Source organism: Narcine bancroftii, chromosome 3, assembly GCF_036971445.1.
Source record: "Narcine bancroftii isolate sNarBan1 chromosome 3, sNarBan1.hap1, whole genome shotgun sequence".
In the NCBI taxonomy this organism is placed as follows: domain Eukaryota; kingdom Metazoa; phylum Chordata; class Chondrichthyes; order Torpediniformes; family Narcinidae; genus Narcine; species Narcine bancroftii.
This window is the reverse complement of record NC_091471.1, coordinates 115,322,941-115,343,185: the sequence shown is the minus strand read 5'-3', so window position 1 is coordinate 115,343,185 and position 20,245 is coordinate 115,322,941. Positions and strand designations below refer to the sequence as shown.

The following is a 20,245-nucleotide window of genomic DNA, read 5'->3' as shown; positions in this document are numbered from 1 at the left end:
CCAAAATAGTACATATGCAGTTAAGGGGAGGGCATTGAGGTATTCAGAGGAACAGAGGGACCTGGGGGTTATAGGACAAAGTTCATTGAAGGTGGATTCCCATGTAGATAGGGTGGTTAAGAAGGCATATGTTATGCTGGCCTTCATAAATCATAGTATAGAGTATAGGAGCTGGGAAGTGATGCTGCAGCTGTTTAAGGCATTAGTGAGGCCAGATTTGGAGTATTGTGTTCAGTTCTTGTCTCCAAATTATAGAAAGGATTTAGATAAGGTGGAGAGGGTGCAGAGAAGATCTACAAGGATGTTGCCTGGCTTATAACATCTAGAGTACAGAGAAAGATTAAGGAGACTGGGACTTTATTCATTGGAACGTAGATGGCTGAGAGGGGATTTGATAGAGGTATTTAAAATTATGAAGGGAATACATAGACTAGACGTAAATAGACTCTTTACCCTGAGGGAAGGGGAAGTTGGAACAAGAGGGCATAAGGGGGAAAAACTTTAGGAGAAATGTTAGAGGATGCTTTTTCACTCAGAGAGTGATGGCAGAATGGAATAATCTTCCAGCAGAGATAGTTGTGGCATGGACCCTTCTGTCATTTAAGAGAAGGTTGGATGTGTACATAGATGTGAGGGAGCTGGAGGGTTATAGGCGGAGAGCGGGAGGGGAGAGTTAGTGGAGTTGTTCAAGTGAACCAACGCGAACTCGAAGGGCCGACATGGCCTGTTTCCACGCTGTAAAAGGTTATATGGTTAAGGAAGATTCAGATTCTGTCAAATATCTCAATACATCATCTGCAAATAGACTAATTTTATGTTCCTCATGACTGACCCTGTATAAACACATCCCATTTAATCATCTCTGCAAAAGGTTCAATAGCCAGTACAAATAGTGCTGGCGATAAGGGACATCCATGTCTACTAGATTTACGTAAATAAAAAGTGCTGAGGTTTGTCTATTAGTTACCACTTTTACCTTTGGATTAATATACAATCCTTTAATCCAATTAATAAAAGATTGTCCCGAACCAAATTTGTTCAATTCCTTAAAAAGAAAGTCCCATTCTAATCTATCAAAGGCCTTTTCTGCATCCAAAGGTTCAGCAACACTTAAATCTCCTCTTGATTATGCTAAATGAGCAATACTTAATAATCTTGCTACATTATCTTTTTAACAAAACCTGTCTGATTGGCATTAATTAACTTTAGTCACAATCTATTTTTCCTCTTAGGCAAAACTTTTTCAACAATTTTATAATCCACATTAGTAAAGATATTGGTCTATATGAAGCAGGCTTTAAGGGACATCTATCTTTTTTTGGTATTACAGTAATTATCACAGTGGAAAAATATTCACTGAAACCTGATGAATCATATCCATAAATAGAGGAAGGAATAAATCCTTAAACTCCTAGTCAGAAAACTGTCTTCTCCTGGTGTCTTATTGCCCTGTCATGCACTCATTGTTTCTTTAATTTCTAACTAATTAATGGGAGAATTCAGCTCTGACTGTTCTTCCAAAGACTACACAGGCAAATGTATTTGAGATAAATAATTATTAATTTTATAGTCATTTTTTTAAAGATTCTGAATGTATAGTTATGAATAAAAATCCCAAAAAGAATCATTTATCTCTTGAGGTTCATAGCTAATATGATTAGAATCTTTCTAGATAGCATTAATAGTTCTGGAGATTTGTTCCATTTTATGTGATTGTTCACTTGATTCATAATATATTTGATTAGTTCTCATTATTGCTTTTTCTGTTCTGTAAGTCTGCATAGTATTATATTGAAGTTTTTTTTAAATTAACTAATAACCTCCATCTGTCTTCTTACCTTTGAACATGCAAATCTTTTTCCACATCAGTTATCTCCCTTTCTAATTTATCCAGTTCCTTCATGTAATCTTTCTTTATCCTAGAGGTAAAATTTATAATTTGACCACTCAAATTCACTTTCAATGGATCCTAAATCACAAATTTATCAGTTACTGAATGTAAATTCAGATCACAAACAATCAAATTTGCTCTCATACAAAAGCACTAAAAATCTAATCTTTTAAAAGCAAGCTATTTAATCTCTATCTTTAGACTGGTTTCTCTTTATCAGGGATTTCATTCTGTTACAATAATGGAGAATGATCAGACAAAAGTCACATTTTATAATCTTCCTGAAATACTCTACCTTGAAGTTGTGCTGAAAGTAAGAAAAAATCTATTCTGGAATATGAATCATATCTATTTGAGTAAAAGGAATAATCCCTATCAGTTGGATGTAACCTTCACCATATCTCTATTAAGTTCAAATCTTTCATTAAAGTCAATGTTGTTTTTGCTGCTCTACTTCTATTAGTTCCTCTCAAAGATCTGTCTAATAACAGAACTAAACAAAAATTAAAATCTCCTACCACTATATTCTCATGGCATTCACTAAATTTAGGAAAGTTTACTGTATAAACTTCTCATTATCTGTATTGAGTGCATAAATATTCAAAAGAGTCCATAGCTCAGAATAATTGTGTGGGTTCACACTGAGTTCTCCTCAGTGAGGAGAAAAAGGTCTAGGTGCCATGAGATTTGTACCACTAGGTTCAGGAACATTTGCTGTCCGTCCACCATCAAACTCCTCAACAACAAACTCAATTATGGTCTCTGACTTTGCACATTATTTACTATTGATTTTTTTCTGTATTGCACAGTCTGCTTGTTTACATTTCTTTCTTTGTTTTCATTTCTCTATTTTGTATACACATCTTTACTTGAATACAGTCTTTTTTGCACTACCAGTAGTAGAAATTCTGCCTGGTCCGCAAGGAAAAGTATCTCAGGGTTTATGCAATGCCATGTATGTACTCTGACAGTAAATCTGAACTTTGAACTTTTGAGACTGGAAGTGCACACAGTACTTTAGGTGCAACCTCACCAGTATCCTGGAGAGTTGCAGCAGAACCTCCCTGCTATTCAATTCAATCCTTCGAGCAATGAAGGCCAACATTCCATTTGCCTTCTTAATTACCTGCTTGGCCTGCAAACTAACCTTTGAGATTCATGTACAAGCATCCATGAGTTGCTCTGAACAATAGTAATCTTTCAGTATTTAAATAGTAATCTAATCTTCTATTTATTGTTCCAAGTGAATGTCCTCACATTTTCTTGCACTGTACTCCATCGGCAGCATCTTGCCCACTCACTTAATCCATCTATAATCGAGCTGCAGACTCCTTACATCCTCTGCACAATTCAACAAATCATTCTCCACACATTCCAATAATAAAATATTCGAGGACCAGGCACACATTCTCCTCTCGTTCCCTTTTTCCATTTTTCTGGGATTGTTCCCTTCACAACTCCTTGGTCCATTCCTCTATTCCCAGCAACCATTGACCTTCTTATGACACTTTCGCTGTGGCGTCCTTTTACCTCTTCCTTTCCTATCAACCAGGGACATAGACAATCTTTCCAGGCAAAACAGCAGTTCATTTCAGAATCAGAATTTACTGTCATGAACAAGTCACAAAATTTGGTGTTATGCAGCAACAACATAGAGCAAACATTCATATTATGAACCATCTTACAACAATAATATTTAAAAAATTAAAAATAGTAGTATACGAAGTTTCCTGGGTTCAATGATTATTCAAGAATCTGATGGCAGCAGGGAAGAAGCTGTCCTTTTACCACTGAGTCCTCGTCTTTAGGCTCCTGTGCCTTTTTACCGATGGCAGCAGAGTGAAGAGGGCATGGTCTGGGTGGTGAGGGTCTTTGAGGATAGAGCCTGCTTTTTTAAGACACTGCCTCATGTAGATGTCCTAGATGGAGTGGTCAGGTGCCTGTGATGTAGCAGGCCGAGTTAACAATCTTCTGGGGTTTTTCCTTGACCTGAGAGTTGGCGCCTCTATACCAAGCAGTGATGTAACCAGCCAAAATGCTCTCCATGGTACACCTTTAGAAGATTTCAAGAAACATACCAAATATCCTCAAACACTTCACCAAGTATAGCCGCTGACAAGCATTCTTTGTGATCGCATCAACATGGAGGCTCCAGGACAGATCCTCGGAGATATTGACACCCAGGTATTTGAAGTTCTTGACACTCTCTACTACTGAGTCTGGATCATGTTCCCGACTTCCTCCTGAAGTCCTCAACCATCTCCTTGGTTTCGCTAATGTTCAGCATAAGGTTGCTGATGTGACACCACTCAAAGAGCTGATCTATCTCTCTCCTGTACCCTTCCTCATTTTCGTTTGTGAATCTGCTGTTTGTGATTTTGCCAATTTGCACCTCTTTATACTTCGTGTACCATATATCAGTGTTCACAATGTTCTTTCCTCTATTGTGCAGAAACTACCAATTATATAATCTTTGCAGAACTGACCCCAAGATTCTTGTTGTTCGCCTCTTCAATTCCACATCCACCACCATGTGCTCTCCTGCAGCTATCACTGTGAAGTCTAATACATGCTTGAGGAACAGGAACTCATTTTCCATTGGGTCACCAAGCAGTTTTCTGGATTTAATATTTAATTCCACAATCTCAGGCAGCTTCTCTTCTTCATCTGTATCAGTTATCCATCTGGGATATTAGTGAATTTTGCTTTTCCTTTTTTCTCTCTCTGGGAGTGAAGGACACGACTAGCCTGATATCCCAGGCTCGTTTCAGACTCTGTATTTTACAACTCCCATATTCTTCTCTACCTCCTCGCCCTCCAACTGCTCCCATTCACTCTTGGATCAGATAGCTTTGCAAAGAGCCAGGTCACCCTGGCTTTATTCTAATAGTGGCATCCTGATCCTTGCCCCAGTTTTAAGGGGCCCCAAATGATGGTGAGGGGGCAGGTGTGGACACAGCTGCAGCATTTCTTGGGTCACAGACGTAGGGACTGCTCCCTAAGGACCCTCTTGTCCACTCTTCTTTTCCTATGAATCAGCACCAAACCCTGTGGTCACAAAAGATGCTAAACTTGCACCTTCACCTCTTCCCTTATCCTAAACAGTGCTTCCAAGCCAAGAAACACTTCACTTATATTGGGGTATTCTACTACATCCATGCCCCGACATGGCTTCAGAAAGATTTGGTGTTTCAATTCCATGCACCATTGCCATACAGACATGTACTGTCAAACCAAGGCCACCGCAAATTATATTCTGGCTTGGTAGTCTCCAGTCAGATGGCATTATCATGATCTTCTCTAATCTCCATCAACCCCCTCTTCCGAATCTCTCTCTTTCCCCATCTTCTTTCCACCAGTTCCCCACATCTTTCTCTTCCTTCTCCAATCAGAGAAATACTTGACCCTCTTACATGATCATTTCTCAGCTTTCTGCTCTTCTACCCTCCCACCTTTATCCAAGAAGTTATTCTTAGCTATGAGCCTGTGCTCCTCCCCCTGTCCCTTCCCCCCACCTTTTAAATCGGGAACCTGCCTGTTTTTGCTTCTATCTGATGAGGGGCCCAGACCCGAAACATTGGTTAACTTTAATTCCTATGGATATTGTATGACCTGCTGAGTTTCTCCAGTAGATCTGTGCATTACATACTGAAGCAGCCTGGCATGTTTTTGTTTTGCAACATTGAAGACATATCAAACAAAGCAAGTAGTTCTTGGTGGTGAGAATATTTCACCATGGTGGTATTTAATGGCTAACAGCAGAATATTACTTCAGAATTTATGTGTTCTATATGTGACTAGAATGCCCAGTAGACCACTCACTTTACCTGTTAGCTCTAGCTGTGGAACAAGACATATTTACAATACTCATGATGCCAAAATAAATTAGTGTCAGCTCTACATTAAGGTTTTGATGAAATACTACTTCAATTATTTCCTGTTAGCTTATTTATTTTTCCCATAGTTAGAAAAAATGTCAAAAACTTAAATATCGCCACACTTTAAGTTGTAATTATTTAACGCCTGCCTAAATTTCTAATATTTTTTCTTTCACACCAATTCACTAGTACTAGGGTATCGATCCAAAGATTTTAGGAGTCCCAGAAAACCAGAGAAGCAGTCATATTTGAAGTTCAAAACAAACCAGAACAAGTTGGGCCAAGTGCAAAAATAAGTCTACACTAGTAGCAAAGCTCATGCTTTAATTCCTTTCCTATGTTGAAACAAAACCACACAGGATATCAACCATCACCATTGCCCCCATACACTACAGTATCAGATAACAACATTCAATATTGCTATTTGTAGCACAAACATCGGATGTCAGCAAGGCAGGACCATTGTTTGCTTGAACTTCTCTGTAGAGTCTTTTGTTGCAGATAAACTTATTCATCAGGTTACAACTGACCACTATCAGCAGTAAATGGGAAGGAATACTAGCAAATTTGTCCCATTACTCCAATGTTTCTCCAATCTTATAGATAAGGTGCAGTAAAATCCCCAGTATCTGGCACCTAAGGGGATTGTAGATGCCAGATATGCAATGTTCTGGCTGACTGAAACTCTCTTTTACAATGCCTAACTATATACCTGCATTAAGAATACACCTTTAAAAGACAAAATGACAGTGAAAAATGTAAAGTAATTTTAAAAAATCAGTATTATAGTCCTTAATCATACAAAGTTTACTTTAATCAGGTAATTCCCACAACTTACAAAATTTAAATTAGAACCCCGGTCACTGGTGATGTAACTGTATTGCGATAACTGCTACTTAACCTTGCCACCATCGTAATTAACACCCTCTCCCCCATGTTTACACATAAAGCCTTACTAACATACTTAATACTAATAAAGATAAAGACTCTTACTAAGCAGGGATGCGGAGACACCTGGGAGAGTTGCCCCAGCGGCGAACAGCACTAGCCAGCTCTTCATCCTGGATATCACCATTTTGTTCAATCACAAGTTTATGACCAAACAGCTGCTGCAGGCAGGGCACAACTGGGGCGCACCACTGGCTGAATGCTTGCATCCATCTTCACCAAGTGATTGCTTCGGAGAACATTTACTTTTACAATTTTAAACTTTTACTTAATTTTTAAATTTATTTCTTTATTATTATTTATTTACTGCCGGTTGGTTGAATTCTGGATACAGGGGATTTTATACAAATTGATCACATCTGCAGGGCATGTCCGGTCCCATTAGCAGGACACCAGCCAACAGAGATTCATTGATATATCCCTGTGGCTGCACAGACCTACGTGCAAGCAATGTGGGCACCAAGTTCCATCAGCCTTATGGCATCACGGACAAGGTAACCTCCTCCTGATTACCACTTACTTTCCTTCCAACCATAGGAAGTACTCCATATGTGGCTAACAAGTGTTAGAAAGTATTTGGATCAAAGAGTCATTATATACTGTAGAACTATCCAAAATTTTTGAAGTTTGAGAATTGGAAGCAGTTCAGAATTTATCACCTTGGAATCAACATTGAATAGGAGGGCAAATATAGAGATCAGACTAAACCTGCGAGGTGAACAACACTGTAAAAAACATACACAATGTGGAAAGAGAGTAATGAACACAACTGGAAAATAGGGGACAAAGAAATAGCAGAATTAAAGGAAATAGTTTTTAATTTCGAGATACTGCTTGGTAACAGGTCCTCCCAGCCCACGAGGCCATGCTGCCCAAATACATCACTATGACCAATTAGCCTACTGACACAATATATCTTTGGAAAGTGGGAGGAAATCCACATGGACACAGGGAGAATGTAAAAACTCATTCAAAACAGTGGCAGATTCAAACCTGAGTTGCTGCACTAAAGTATTGGGTGAACCACGTTAACTTAAATGTTTTGGTTCTGTGATGATGTAATGGGGGGGGGGGGGGGGGGGGAGGTGTATTATACTGATCGCTTGCCATTGGCTATGTCTGTAGAGATACTCCACCCTACTGGTATAACAGATGCTTTCCCACTGGCCAGTTTAGAGGTGGTTCTAGTCTGTTAATAAAAGCCCTGTATTGGTATAATACTTGACTGGTCCACGTCTATGGCATATCAGGTTCTAATATAACAAGAGGGCTCAAATAACTTCCCACGCAAGCCAAGGATTCAAGGGAATTTAATTGTGAAGAGGAATCAGAAGAATTTTGTTTCAAGGTTAAAAACAGTAAAAGTTGTAAGTTGTAAATACAGTTGTAAAAAGGGCCTGATAATCTGCAAACTTGAATAAAGGTCATTATGGAAACAATGTGCATGGGTATCAACCATAAAAACTACAGATTATGAAATAGTCCCTGGAGGTTGGTGAATGCACCAGACCATAGAGGGAGGGAGGGGGGTGGGAGAGAGAGGAAGGAGAGAGAGGGGGAGAGAGAGAGGGGGGGAAGAGAGGGGGGGGAAGAGAGGGGGGGGAAGAGAGGGGGGGGAAGAGAGGGGGGGGAAGAGAGGGGGGGAAGAGAGGGGGGGAAGAGAGGGGGGGAAGAGAGGGGGGGAAGAGAGGGGGGGGAGAGAGGGGGGGGAGAGGGGGGAAGAGAGGGGGGAAGAGAGGGGGGAAGAGAGGGGGGGAAGAGAGGGGGGGAAGAGAGGGGGGAAGAGAGGGGGGAAGAGAGGGGGGAAGAGAGGGGGGGAAGAGAGGGGGGAGAGAGGGGGGAGAGAGGGGGGAGAGAGGGGGGAGAGAGGGGGGAGAGAGGAGGAGAGGGGGAGAGAGAGATCAGAAATACAGACCCGGTAGCATCAGTGGAGGGAAAGTGCTAGAGGCTATTACCAGGCATGTAATAACAAGTCATTAGCCAAAGTCAATATAAATTTACAAAAAGAAAACCACATTTCATTAAATCTACTAAAATTTTTCTTGAGGATGTAACTAATAAGGGCACTTTATCTGAATGCTCGCAGTATTAGAAATAAGGTTAGTGAACTTGAGGCGCAAATCGGTACCCATGCCTATGATTTGGTAGCCATCACGGAAACATGGCTACAAGGTGACCCTAAATGGGAATTAAACTTTCAAGGGTATCAGGTGGTGCAAAGAGATAGACAGAATGGTGAGGGAGGTGGAGTTGCACTCTTAATCAAAGATGAGCTCCAGGCAGTAGTGAGGAATGATATAAGATCTAAAGAGCATAATGTTGAGTCCATTTGGGTAGAGATAAAGAATAACAAAGGGAAAAAATTATTGGTGGATGTTATCTATCGCCCACCAAATAACAATAGTTTAGTGACACAGGAAATAAATAGAGATAAGTGATGTAATAATGATACGGCAGTAGTCATGGGGGACTTTAACTTCCACATAGATTGGGAAAATCAAGTTGGTCGTGGGAGTCTAGAAGAGGACTTCATAGAATGCATCTGTGATAGCTTTCTTGAGCAGCATGTTAAGGAACCCACAAGAGAAAATGCTCTCCTGGATCTAGTGTTGTGCAATGAGATAGGTAGAGTAAATTATGTAATAGTCAGAGACCATCTGGGAAATAGCGATCATAGTATGATTGAATTTCTCATTCAGATGGAAGGGGAAATAGTTAGATCTAAAACTAATATATTATGCTTAAACAGGGGTGACTACCAGAGGATGAGGGAGGAATTGGGCAGAGTAGACTGGGAGCACAGGCTAATTGATGAAACAGTTGAGGAACAGTGGAAGATTTTCAAAGAAATATTTTGTAATGCTCAACAAAAATATATTCCGGTCAGGAAAAAGGGCAGCAAGGGAGGGAAAAATCAACCTGGTTAACAAAGGAAATAAAGGAGAGTATAAAATTGAAGGCGCAGGTGTACAAAGCTGCAAAGAGCAGTGGGAAACTGGAAGATTGGGAAAACTTTAAGAGACAACAAGGGGTTACAAAGCGGGTAATAAGAAATGGGAAAAAGGATTATGAAAGTTAATTGGCACAAAATATAAAAACAGAAAGCAAAAAAAATTATAAATATATAAAACGGAAGAGGGTGGCCAGAGTTAACATAGGACCCTTGGAGGATGAGAAAGGAAAACTGGTAGCAAAAAATGAGGAAATGGCCGAGGCATTAAACAAATATTTTGTGTCAGTCTTCACGGTGGAAGACATGTCCAGCATGCCCAAGTGCGGAGTTAAGGATGCGAATGTTGGGGAGGGCCTTAATAAAATAGTTGTTACAAAGGAAGTAGTGATGGAGAAACTAATGGGACTAAAGCCAGACAAATCACCTGGTCCTGATGATATGCATCCAAGGGTTCTGAAGGAAATGGCAGAAGTTATAGTTGATGCATTGGTGGTCATAATTCCTTGGATTCTGGGCAGGTCCCGGCAGACTGGAAGACAGCAAATGTCACGCCACTTTTTAAGAAGGGATGTAGGCAGAAGACTGGAAATTATCGGCCAATTAGCTTGACATCTGTAGTTGGAAAAATGCTTGAAGCCGTCATTAAAGATGAAATAGTGAAACTTTTGGAACGTAAGGGTTCAATCAGGCAGACGCAGCATGGTTTTAGAAAGGGAAGATCTTGTTTGACAAACTTGTTAGGATTCTTTGAGGATATAATGGGTGCGGTGGATAGAGGGGAACAGGTTGATGTTGTATATTTGGATTTCCAGAAAGCGTTTGATAAGGTGCCGCACAAGAGACTTCTCAGTAAGTTACAGGAAAATGGATCTAGGGAAGTATATTGGCCTGGATTGAAAATTGGTTGTCTGACAGGAGGCAGAGAGTCGGGATAAATGGGAGTTTTTCAGGTTGGCAGAGAGTGGTAAGTGGGGTGCCGCAGGGGTCAGTGTAAGACCCACAACTGTTCATCATTTACATTGATGACTTGGAGGAGGGGACAAAATGTCGTGTAGCCAAGTTTGCAGATGACACCAAATTGAGTGGAGAGCAAATTGTAATGAGGATGTGGAGAGTCTGCAGAGGAATATAGTTAAGCTGGATGTGTGGGCAAAGGTCTGGCAGATGGAGTACAATGTTAGTGAGTGTGAGGTTATCCACTTTGGCAAGAAAAATAAAAGAGCTGAATATTATTTAAAGGGTGAAAAAATACAGCATGCTGTTGTGCAGAGGGACTTGGGAGTGCTTGTCCATGAATCGCAAAAAGTTAGGTTGCAGGTGCAGCAGGTTATTAAGAAGGCTAATGGAATGTTGGCCTTCATCGCTAGAGGAATTGAATTCAGGAGTAGGGAGATAATGTTGCAACTGTATAAGGTACTGGTGAGACCGCACCTGGAGTACTGTGTCCAGTTCTGGTCTCCTGAGGAGGTTTACTAGGTTGATCCCTGGGATGAAGGGGTTGACTTATGATGAAAGATTAAATCATCTAGGATTGTATTCGCTCGAGTTCAGAAGAATGAGAGGAGATCTTATTGAAACATATAGGATTATGAAGGGTATGGATAGGATAGATGTAGGAAGGTTTTTTTGAGCTGGCCAGGGAAACTAAAACGAGAGGACATAGTCTCAAGATTCGGGGGAGTAGATTTAGGACAGAGATGAGGAAAAATAGTTTTTCCCAGAGAGTAGTGAATGTTTTGAATTCTCTAACGAGGGAAGTGGTTGAGGCTGCCTCATTAAACATATTTAAAATTCGGTTAGATAAATTTTTACATGATAGAGGAATTAGGGGATATGGGGAGAAGGCAGGAAGATCGTAAATTAGATCAGCCATGATCGTATTGAATGGCGGAGCAGGCTCGATGGGCCATTTTTGGCCTACTCCTGTTCCTACTTCCTATGTTCCTATGTTCCTATAATACAATAGAAAATGGCAAACCAGTAGAAGTGGTATATTCAAAATTTCAGAACTTCTTTAATCAAAGTCCCTCATCAGAGGTTACCATGCAAAGGTAAACCTGGCGAGATTTGGGTTCATTAATTAGGGCTCATGTTGTACAACTCTGGAAGAAGCATCAGCAAGAGCAAAGCTATAGGATGTGCTCAGGTTAAGAGCTTTAAAGTCCATGACCAAGAGGTTTGGTAACATCACCACGGCGGGAGTCATGTGAGTCATGGTTCTGTAATGACTGACAAGTTAACCAGAGTCATCCAGCCAGAACACACCCATACACCCATGCTGGCCAAGTTGGCAGTCTGAGTTAGTGCCAATTGCTTGCTTTAAGTCCATACCCTTCTGAGTCCTTCCTATCCGTTCAGGTTGATATGCTTTTTAAACTTTATAATTGTACTCACTTCAAAAGTTCTGGCAGCCCATTCCAAAGTGGGTTTTTGGTCATCTGTCTTTAAATTTGGGTTAGATTAAACTTGTAGTGAAAGCTGTCGTTTCCTTTGTGTTTTTGTTGTTTTGGTTGTGTTAAATAAAGTTACTCAATCTTTTTGTGAAATTTTGTTGACTTGACCGATTCTGTGGTTCAAAAGGAACCCAGAAGAATCAGAGTCCTGTTTTAGTACACAGAGTTCTGGGGGTTGAGACCAATGACAACAAATGAATGGCTCCAGAGAATCATTGCTGAGAGTGAGAGAGAGAATGTTGACCAAAGGAGCATGGAGAATTTGTTTGATGTGTTTTTTTTAAATTTAATACACAATATAACCAATCTCTAACAATATTTACAAAAACTTTGTACGTATATATATATATATATATATATATATATATATATATACAGTAAGTTTTCATTTTCTCCCCAACCCCCCTCCCTTCCACCGCCCCCCCCATAACTATAGAGAGGAGACCACAGAACCGAAAGAGAAAATAAAAAACAAGAGGGAGCGTGTCATTTAAATATTAAGTGTGATTCATTTTTTCCTTACGTATTTCTCATTAAGAGTTAAGAAATGGAGGCCAGAGGTTGTGGTTACCAACAAAGTTTTTATATGGGTCCCAAATTTGTTCATATTGTGCATAATTTTCTCTTAAGTTATAAGTAATTTTCTCTAATGGAATACATTTGTTCATTTCTGTGAGCTATATTTTCAGGGGTGTCTCCATTTTCCAAGTTATCATTCTGCATTTTTTTAGCTGTTGCTAATGCAACCTTGGTAAATGGTTTTTTGGAATCTGTTTAATTTTAACTCTGTCTTTTATATTGCTTAACAGAAAAATTTCTGGGTCTTTTGGAATCTTGTTTCTTGTAATTTGATCTCGTATTGAATTTAAATCCTCCCAAAAGGGTTTCACTTTTGTACATGTCCAAACTGAATGTACCATTGTACCAATTTCTAGTTTACAGTGAAAGCATTTATCAGATAATGCCTGATTCCATTCTTTGAGGTGTAACGTATAGTCTGTGAAGCCCATTATATTGTATCATTTGATACCTGACATTTATTGTATTTGTCATGGTGCCAGCAAAAAATTCCTTCCAGGTTTCATTATTTATTTGTATGTTTAAATCAGTGGTGTTTGGGTCTATATATTGCCTCATCTTTTCCTTTGTCTTGTAATTTAATATACATATTTGTAATAAACTTTTTAATTATCATAATGTTTGTCATTATATATTCAAAGCTACTACCCTGGCAACCTTAGATCATTTCCCAGCTTTTCTTTTAAGTAAATTTTTAATTGATAGTATGAAAATATTGAACCATGTGATATTCCATATTTATCTCTTAGCTGTTCAAATGTCAGTAGGTTGTTGCCCAGAAAACAGTTTTTTTTTAAATTCTTGTTATTCCTTTTCTGGACCATTCTTTAAAATATATATTATTCATTGTGAAAGGTATTAATTGGTTCTGTTGTAGCAACATATTTGGTATTTGATAGTTTATTAACTTTCGCTCGAAATGTATCCTAACACATATTTTTAATATATTGTGTAGTATTGGCAGACTGTGATTTGCACTAACTTCTCATTCCACTTGTAAAGTACATGTTCTGAAACACTTTCCCCTAGTTCATATAGTTCCATCCTAAGCCAGGTTAGCTTTTCTCCTACTTTATAAAAATCCAACAAGAATCTTAATTGGTCAGCCCCATAGTAGATTTTTTTTAATTTGGCAACTGCATTCCCCTTTGTTTATATGTCCCTAACAGATTTTCAAAGGCTATTTTTCATTTCTTACCTTTCCATAGAAATTTTCTTATCAATTTATTCAATTTTTGAAAAAAATTCCCTTGCTACGGGAATAATTTTGTAACCGTGGAAATATATTTTGATACAGTTTACTCTCCCTATTAGTTATCAGCAAATCTTTCCATTTCTCCAAGTCCTCTAGTATTTTTTTCATTAATGGATGATAATTTAGTTTAAACAAATGATTTATTGTGTATTCTGATGCCCAAATAACATATTGTCTGTACCTGCTATTTAAAAGGAGATTCTTTTTTTACATTGTGTATAGTTTGCTGTATTCATTGGCATTACTTCACTTTTATCAGTGTTAACTTTGTAACCTGAAATCGCCCCATAGTCATTCAATTTGGTATGTAACTTCTTTATGGTATATTTAACCCATCCTGAAGAATGAACAATGTCATCTGCAAATAAACCAGTGCAGCCCAAGAACTGCATGGAGTCTTTCCCGAATTGGCATTTTGCCATGTTGACCATGAGCCCGAACTCTGACAGGCAAGCAAAAAGTCTGCGGAGATGGGCCTTGTTTAGAGGGGACTATGCCCAACTCCTGCATCTGGGAGAATTCCTCTTTGGCGAACTGCAGTTTGTCTGGGTGAAGCCTCCTGGCTTTGGCGTGGAGCAGGGAGCCCTGGGTCGATATGTGAAGTAGCACCCCGTGCTGTGGCAATGGTGGAAGTTAACTGCGGTCTAAAGATAGCCTGGAATTCTTCCAGGATGTTGCTATACTCATCCTTGCAGGCGCTCACCTTGCCACCCCTGGGCCACGGGTGACGGTAGCGAGTCGGACCGTTTGGAAAGTCCAGGCGTGCACTAGACGCTTGGCTTTCATGTCTACCAGCAGACTATGCACCCGAAGGAAATCAGCACCGAGGAGTGATGTGCCCACACTAGCTAGAGAGAAGTTCCACCAGAACTTCTCATTGCCGAGCTGAATCTGCAAGTTGCACATGCCAAAGGTTTTGATGGTGGTGTTGTTTGCACCCGGAGCGTGGAGCCTCATGGTCGCGTTCGTGTCTAAAGTGCAGTTGGTGGGATGACACTGAGTTCGGCACTTGTATTGACCAGGAACCATAAGCCACTTGCTCTGTGTCGTGGCTATTGATGTGGTCAGCCATTGCGGCCATTAACGGCAGCTGGCCTGGCCGTTTTCCTGAAAGGAGCAGGGTTGCCTGCATTTACGTGCCTGTGCCCCCCAACATTGGTGATAAAAGCACCAGGTAGTGTTTGGTGCCTCTGCTGGCTTGCTGGGGTGCGGTTGTGTCCCATTGAAGTTGGGGCATGATACCTGGTTCATGGCTGACTCGTTTTCACGTTTCGTGCACCACAGGACATCCACTCTGGCTGCAACCTTGCGTGGGTCCAAGAAATCCTCATCTGCTAATAGCAACTGAATATCATCCAGCATCTGCTCCAGGAAAGCCTACTCAAATATGAAGCATGGCTTGTGGTCCTCTGCCAGCGTGAGCATTTCATCCATGAGAGCGGATAGTGCTCTGCTCCCAGGCCGTCTAGGTGCATGAGTCTGGCAGTGCGCTGGCGCCTCAACTAGCCGAAAGTACTTAAGAGGAGCTTCTTAAAAGCCAGGTATTTACCTTCCTCCAGGGGATCATGAATCAAGTTGTCCACTCTGGCAGCCGTCTCTTGGTCGAGGGTGCTGATGACGTGGTAGAACATTGTCGAGTTGGAGGTGATCTGCTGGAGGTGGAATTGTTCTTCCGTTTGCCCAAACCAAGTGTGTGGGTGAAGCGTACAGAAAGGTGACAGTTTCATTGCCACTGCATTAACTGCTGCAGCGTCCATAGTATTGAGTCCAAAATCGTCTGGGCTCATCGAGGTCACCAATTGTAGCGGTAGCTATGGAAGGGAAATTAGAACAGAGACTATACACTGGAGTCAGTTTCGTTTCCAACTGTCTTATTTCAAAATAAGGCGGCCATCAAGTCCCGCCACCGTGACATGACGACACAGCCGAGAGCGCATGCACGGTCCCGCTACCCAAGAGGGAGCCCAAACCTAGCGGCATATCTTGAAACAGCTGCTCCGCTGCCGCAACAAACACTGAGCCAGTTCACCTGCGTCAAGATGTGCACCGCCACAAGGGTATAATAAAGATGGTTGCAGAGGATAATAAAATGGCTGTGGTTCACAGAAAAAATCTCCCATTCCCACCACAACTAATTAGCTTTTTTCCCTTATTGTACAGTGTTCATAACCAAATGCAGTCTCTAACCTCGGATTGAGAAGGAAGTTTAATTCATATAAATCACACCTCTGTGGACTATTCATAATTCAATTCTTGTTCACCGCAATTATGTTTACCATTATATTCAAAGTGCACTAAAAATAGATTAGCATCCTTGAATTAAAAGACATGCACTATTTGCAATCCAATCACTGAAAACTCTGCAAAATCATTGCTAAATTCAGTGTTACTTTCAGTTTTTATGTGGGCTTGAACAGAATTGCTATTTCCCACTTCAAATCAAATTTTGAACAGGTAATGCCTCCTGAGTATTGTCACTCTCTTTCATATTTAAAAACCCCCTAAAGTTTTAGCAAAGGCTGTTGCTTGAAACTACAGAAACTCCCTCAACAGATAAAAGAAACAAAGCAAATCACTCAAGTAATTTCCAAGTAATATCTTTCATTTTTGTCGAATCAGTACCCATTTGGATCAAGTAGACATGTATCAACAGTCAATAGTTTTTCAGATCATCAATTTAATTGCTCTATTTCTTTTACACAATATCAATCCAATTCTCTCTCTAGATCAGAGTCAAAAGAATATTCCAAAAAATCTTCTTCGTTTAAAGGCGAGCTTTAGGATAGACCAGTATGGAGAGTCATGGACCATGACTTCAAAGTCCCACAATGGCAGCTATCATACTTTTAATCTCTCCGTGAATATTCTAAATAATTAACTCAATGTTATTCAAGACTCACAGACCCCACCCATGTGATCCTTTGTACCCAATGCACACTCCAATCAAGGTTATGCAACCCAGGTTGGCAACGACTGCTTCTGGAATTTGTGTGGCCTGTTCTGTCAGAAGACCTCCATGACGACCACTGCTCAAGAGGCAAATGTTCCGGCTTCAGTTTAAGCTGAAGGGAGGTTCAAACAGAGCAACCACAAGACTCTGAAGGGAATCTGAGAAATGTCACAGTAAAGTTAAAAAAGTCACCGTTTTGTTGCCTTGCCCTAAATTATTAAAAATCTCCTCCAAAACGCATAGGGCTTGTTAGTTAATTGGGCGGCAGAGGTTACATGGGCTGGAAGGACCTTTTACCATGCTGCATTGTTCATTTTTTTTTCAACAAATTTTGTTCAGTTTAGTAGCGTATTCTCAGGCTTTGCTCGAGATCACAAAGGCAGTTTTCAAACAATGAGCTAATTCAATCACATTGATTCAAGTGTGAAATTATGTTAATTTAATTGATGCTAACCCAATGAGTCAATATTAGGAATATTTCTGGTCTGCTGGATCAAAAGAACATCAAGGAGAATAGCAGGAATTAAATAGGATTTTCAGCAAAAGCACAAGTGAGAAAGGTCAAAACAAATTAAAAAGATAATAAATAAACAATGAGCAAACAATTTTTTCAAAACTATTGGAAGCTTATGATTTTCTGCATGCAAGCAAAAAAAAACAAAAAAAACGCAAAACAAATGGTCTTGGACTGTTGACTCAATAAAATCTAGATATTCAATTTCAAATATTTAACAGAATCCCTTCTTCGGTGTTCAATGACCAATCTAGCAAAATGCACAGGAAAATAAAATGTTCCCCTGTTCTACTTCAATAGGACTATTTCTGGTCCAAGTGTCCACAAGCACTGTGGAAAATGCAGCAATAGGAAAATCCTTTTGCAGAACTTGGCTGATGTCCACCAATAAATGCATGTGGCAATAGTTGCCAAATAGCCATGAAAACAGAACGAGGCAATGAATCATCAACAGTGCAGGTTGCCAAAAATGAAGGAAAAATGGGCGGCATAGTTAGCACAATGCCTTTACAGCACCAGCGATCGGGATTAGGGTTCGAACCCCATGCTGCCTGTAAGCAGTTTGTAAGTTCTCCCCGTGTCTGCATGGGTTTTCTCTGGGGAAGCTAGTTTCTTCCCACTGATCAAAATGTACTGGGGGGTGTAGGTTAATTGGGTGGAATGAACTCATGAGCCAAAATGGTCTGTTACCGTGCCTAAAAAAATTAATAGTTCCAGTGTTTCTCTGCATCAGTTGGTCCTTGTATTTAACTTTCTTTGAGCTCTTGGGATCCTTGGGTACTGACTATAGTATCTTTTTCTAGATTATCCCTTTCAGAAGATTTTAAAAGAAGCCATTCTAATTTGTAATAAATGAATGTTCATCTCAGAGCATAGAAAGGCCATAAATCACAAAATATGTTTTCTATTATGTAAAAGAAAGCCTTGAGACCACGACTGACTACATTTTGACATAAGCCTACAAACAGGCCACATGATTAATTTCTGCAAAACACAAGTTGCTGAATTGCCAAACATATATTAACAAAATTATATACCATATTTGATGGCATACAAGACCCATGGGCATATAAGAACTGCCACCCCCCCCCCCCACCACTATTTCAGCAAGGAATAAAGACATGTTTTGAGTACATTTACAGGTAAGTGTCTCTCAATTCCTTGACATACCTGCACAAGCCTCTGTAAAACATTTCAAATAAAGCAGTTTAATTTCACACAACAGATCAGAATCATTTTTTTCACTTTTAATACCATTTTTATATCACATGGAGCCTCTCCCAGCAACAAACATCGCTCTCCCTCCTCACCCACAGCTCCTTACCTCTGCCGAAGCAGAAGTGCTGTCCACTGTGGACACCACCCAGTTTAGCAACCAGCTCATCAGCCACCAGGTCAGGTTTCCTCTCCCCCCAGCAATGTTCAGCACCCACTGTGCACAGGGTCTGCTGGGAAATGCAGCTCGCAAACAGGATCCATGCACAGGGTCCACTAGAAAACTGTAGCTGGCGAACAGGAGACCAGTTGTCCGTGCAATAGCTCACCATCTCCCGGTGTGGGCAGCCGGAGAAATTTCAACTTCACAGGCAAGGCCCGGGGGATACTTTTGAACCAATCTTTGGGATAAAAAGTGCATCTTATATGCCATCAAATACAGTAGATAAAATATTTGCTATTTGAAGGAAAAAAACAAACTTCCTTTATTAAATTCAGTGAAAAGTAAATTATGTACTTAACATGAACAAGTTGTTCAATCTCTTGAGATTAGTAATTGCAGTATGACTTAACTGCATCACAAGACAAACCTATTTGTTTCCACATTTCTGATTACATCACTTCAAGTTGCTCCAAAATACTTCACATCCAAACACTACTGCATTCCCCAAAGACAGTAATTATATTTGTTACAAACTCTAAACCTACTCACATTGGGTCAATCCTAGAGCTCCTGAGACCCTGGAGTTGAGACTCAACAAAAATACCTAGTTGACACTAGATAGGAATCCAGGAACTGTCTCCCTCGCTGCAAGGCACAAATAGCTTCCATTTCTAGCATTGAATTACAAAAATATTGCTCCACTACTTCCCATAGAATGGACAACAAATAAACAACTTGCCAGCAATATGTACATTTCATAAATGGATTCAAAATAGCAATACAGCAAATATTTTCCTTGAGCATCTCATTATCATAGATATCAACTGGCTTTATCAAATAGTTTAGCAACTACAGTCAAATTTATTGTTATCTGTACAAGTACAACTCGACAAAACAGCATTCTCTGTACTCGGTGCAAAACAATGCAGACCCACAACAGGACATAGCACACATACAGACAAAAAATATATATGCAGGATAAGTATTTTAATCGATAAACAAAAATAAATAAATATTGTTTGGTACAAATGAGAGTCTCGGATGGTTAGCACGAGCAGTTCCTTTGGTCGTTCAGTATTTTCACGGCTGTGGGAAGAAGCTGTTCCTCAGCCTGGTGGCGCTGGCTCTGATACTCCTGATGGGAGCAGCTGAAAAATGCTGTGTGCTGGGTGGAAGGGGTCTTCAATGATTTTGCACGCCCTCTTCAGATAATGAGCCTGATAAACTGCATTGATGGGGCGGGGAGGAAGAAGACTCCAATGATCCTCTCTACCATTCTTATGATCTTTTGGATTGACCTCTGATCCATTTCCCTGCAGCAACCGGACTACACTATGATGTAGTCGCCACGATGCTCTCACTAGAGCTCCTGTATAAGGTTGACATAATGCTGACCAGTAGCTTGCCCACTTAAATCTTCTCAGAAAATACAGTTGCCTTTGCACC

At 40.2% G+C, this 20,245-nt stretch overlaps 1 protein-coding gene across 9 annotated transcripts in view; it reads right to left on the bottom strand.

Moving 5' to 3' along the window:
* Positions 1-20,245, bottom strand: part of arap2 (ArfGAP with RhoGAP domain, ankyrin repeat and PH domain 2) — a 473,297-nt gene that overhangs the window by 398,433 nt on the left and 54,619 nt on the right. The window contains exon 1 of one of the 9 annotated variants that reach the window (XM_069924983.1): positions 18,746-18,931. The exons of 7 other annotated variants lie outside the window; for them this stretch is intronic. The gene's annotated coding sequence lies outside the window, so the exon portion shown is untranslated. Of the gene's footprint in view, positions 1-10,094; positions 10,118-18,745; positions 18,932-20,245 lie in introns of those variants that run through there. One more of the 9 variants, XM_069924985.1, reaches the window with a different exon arrangement.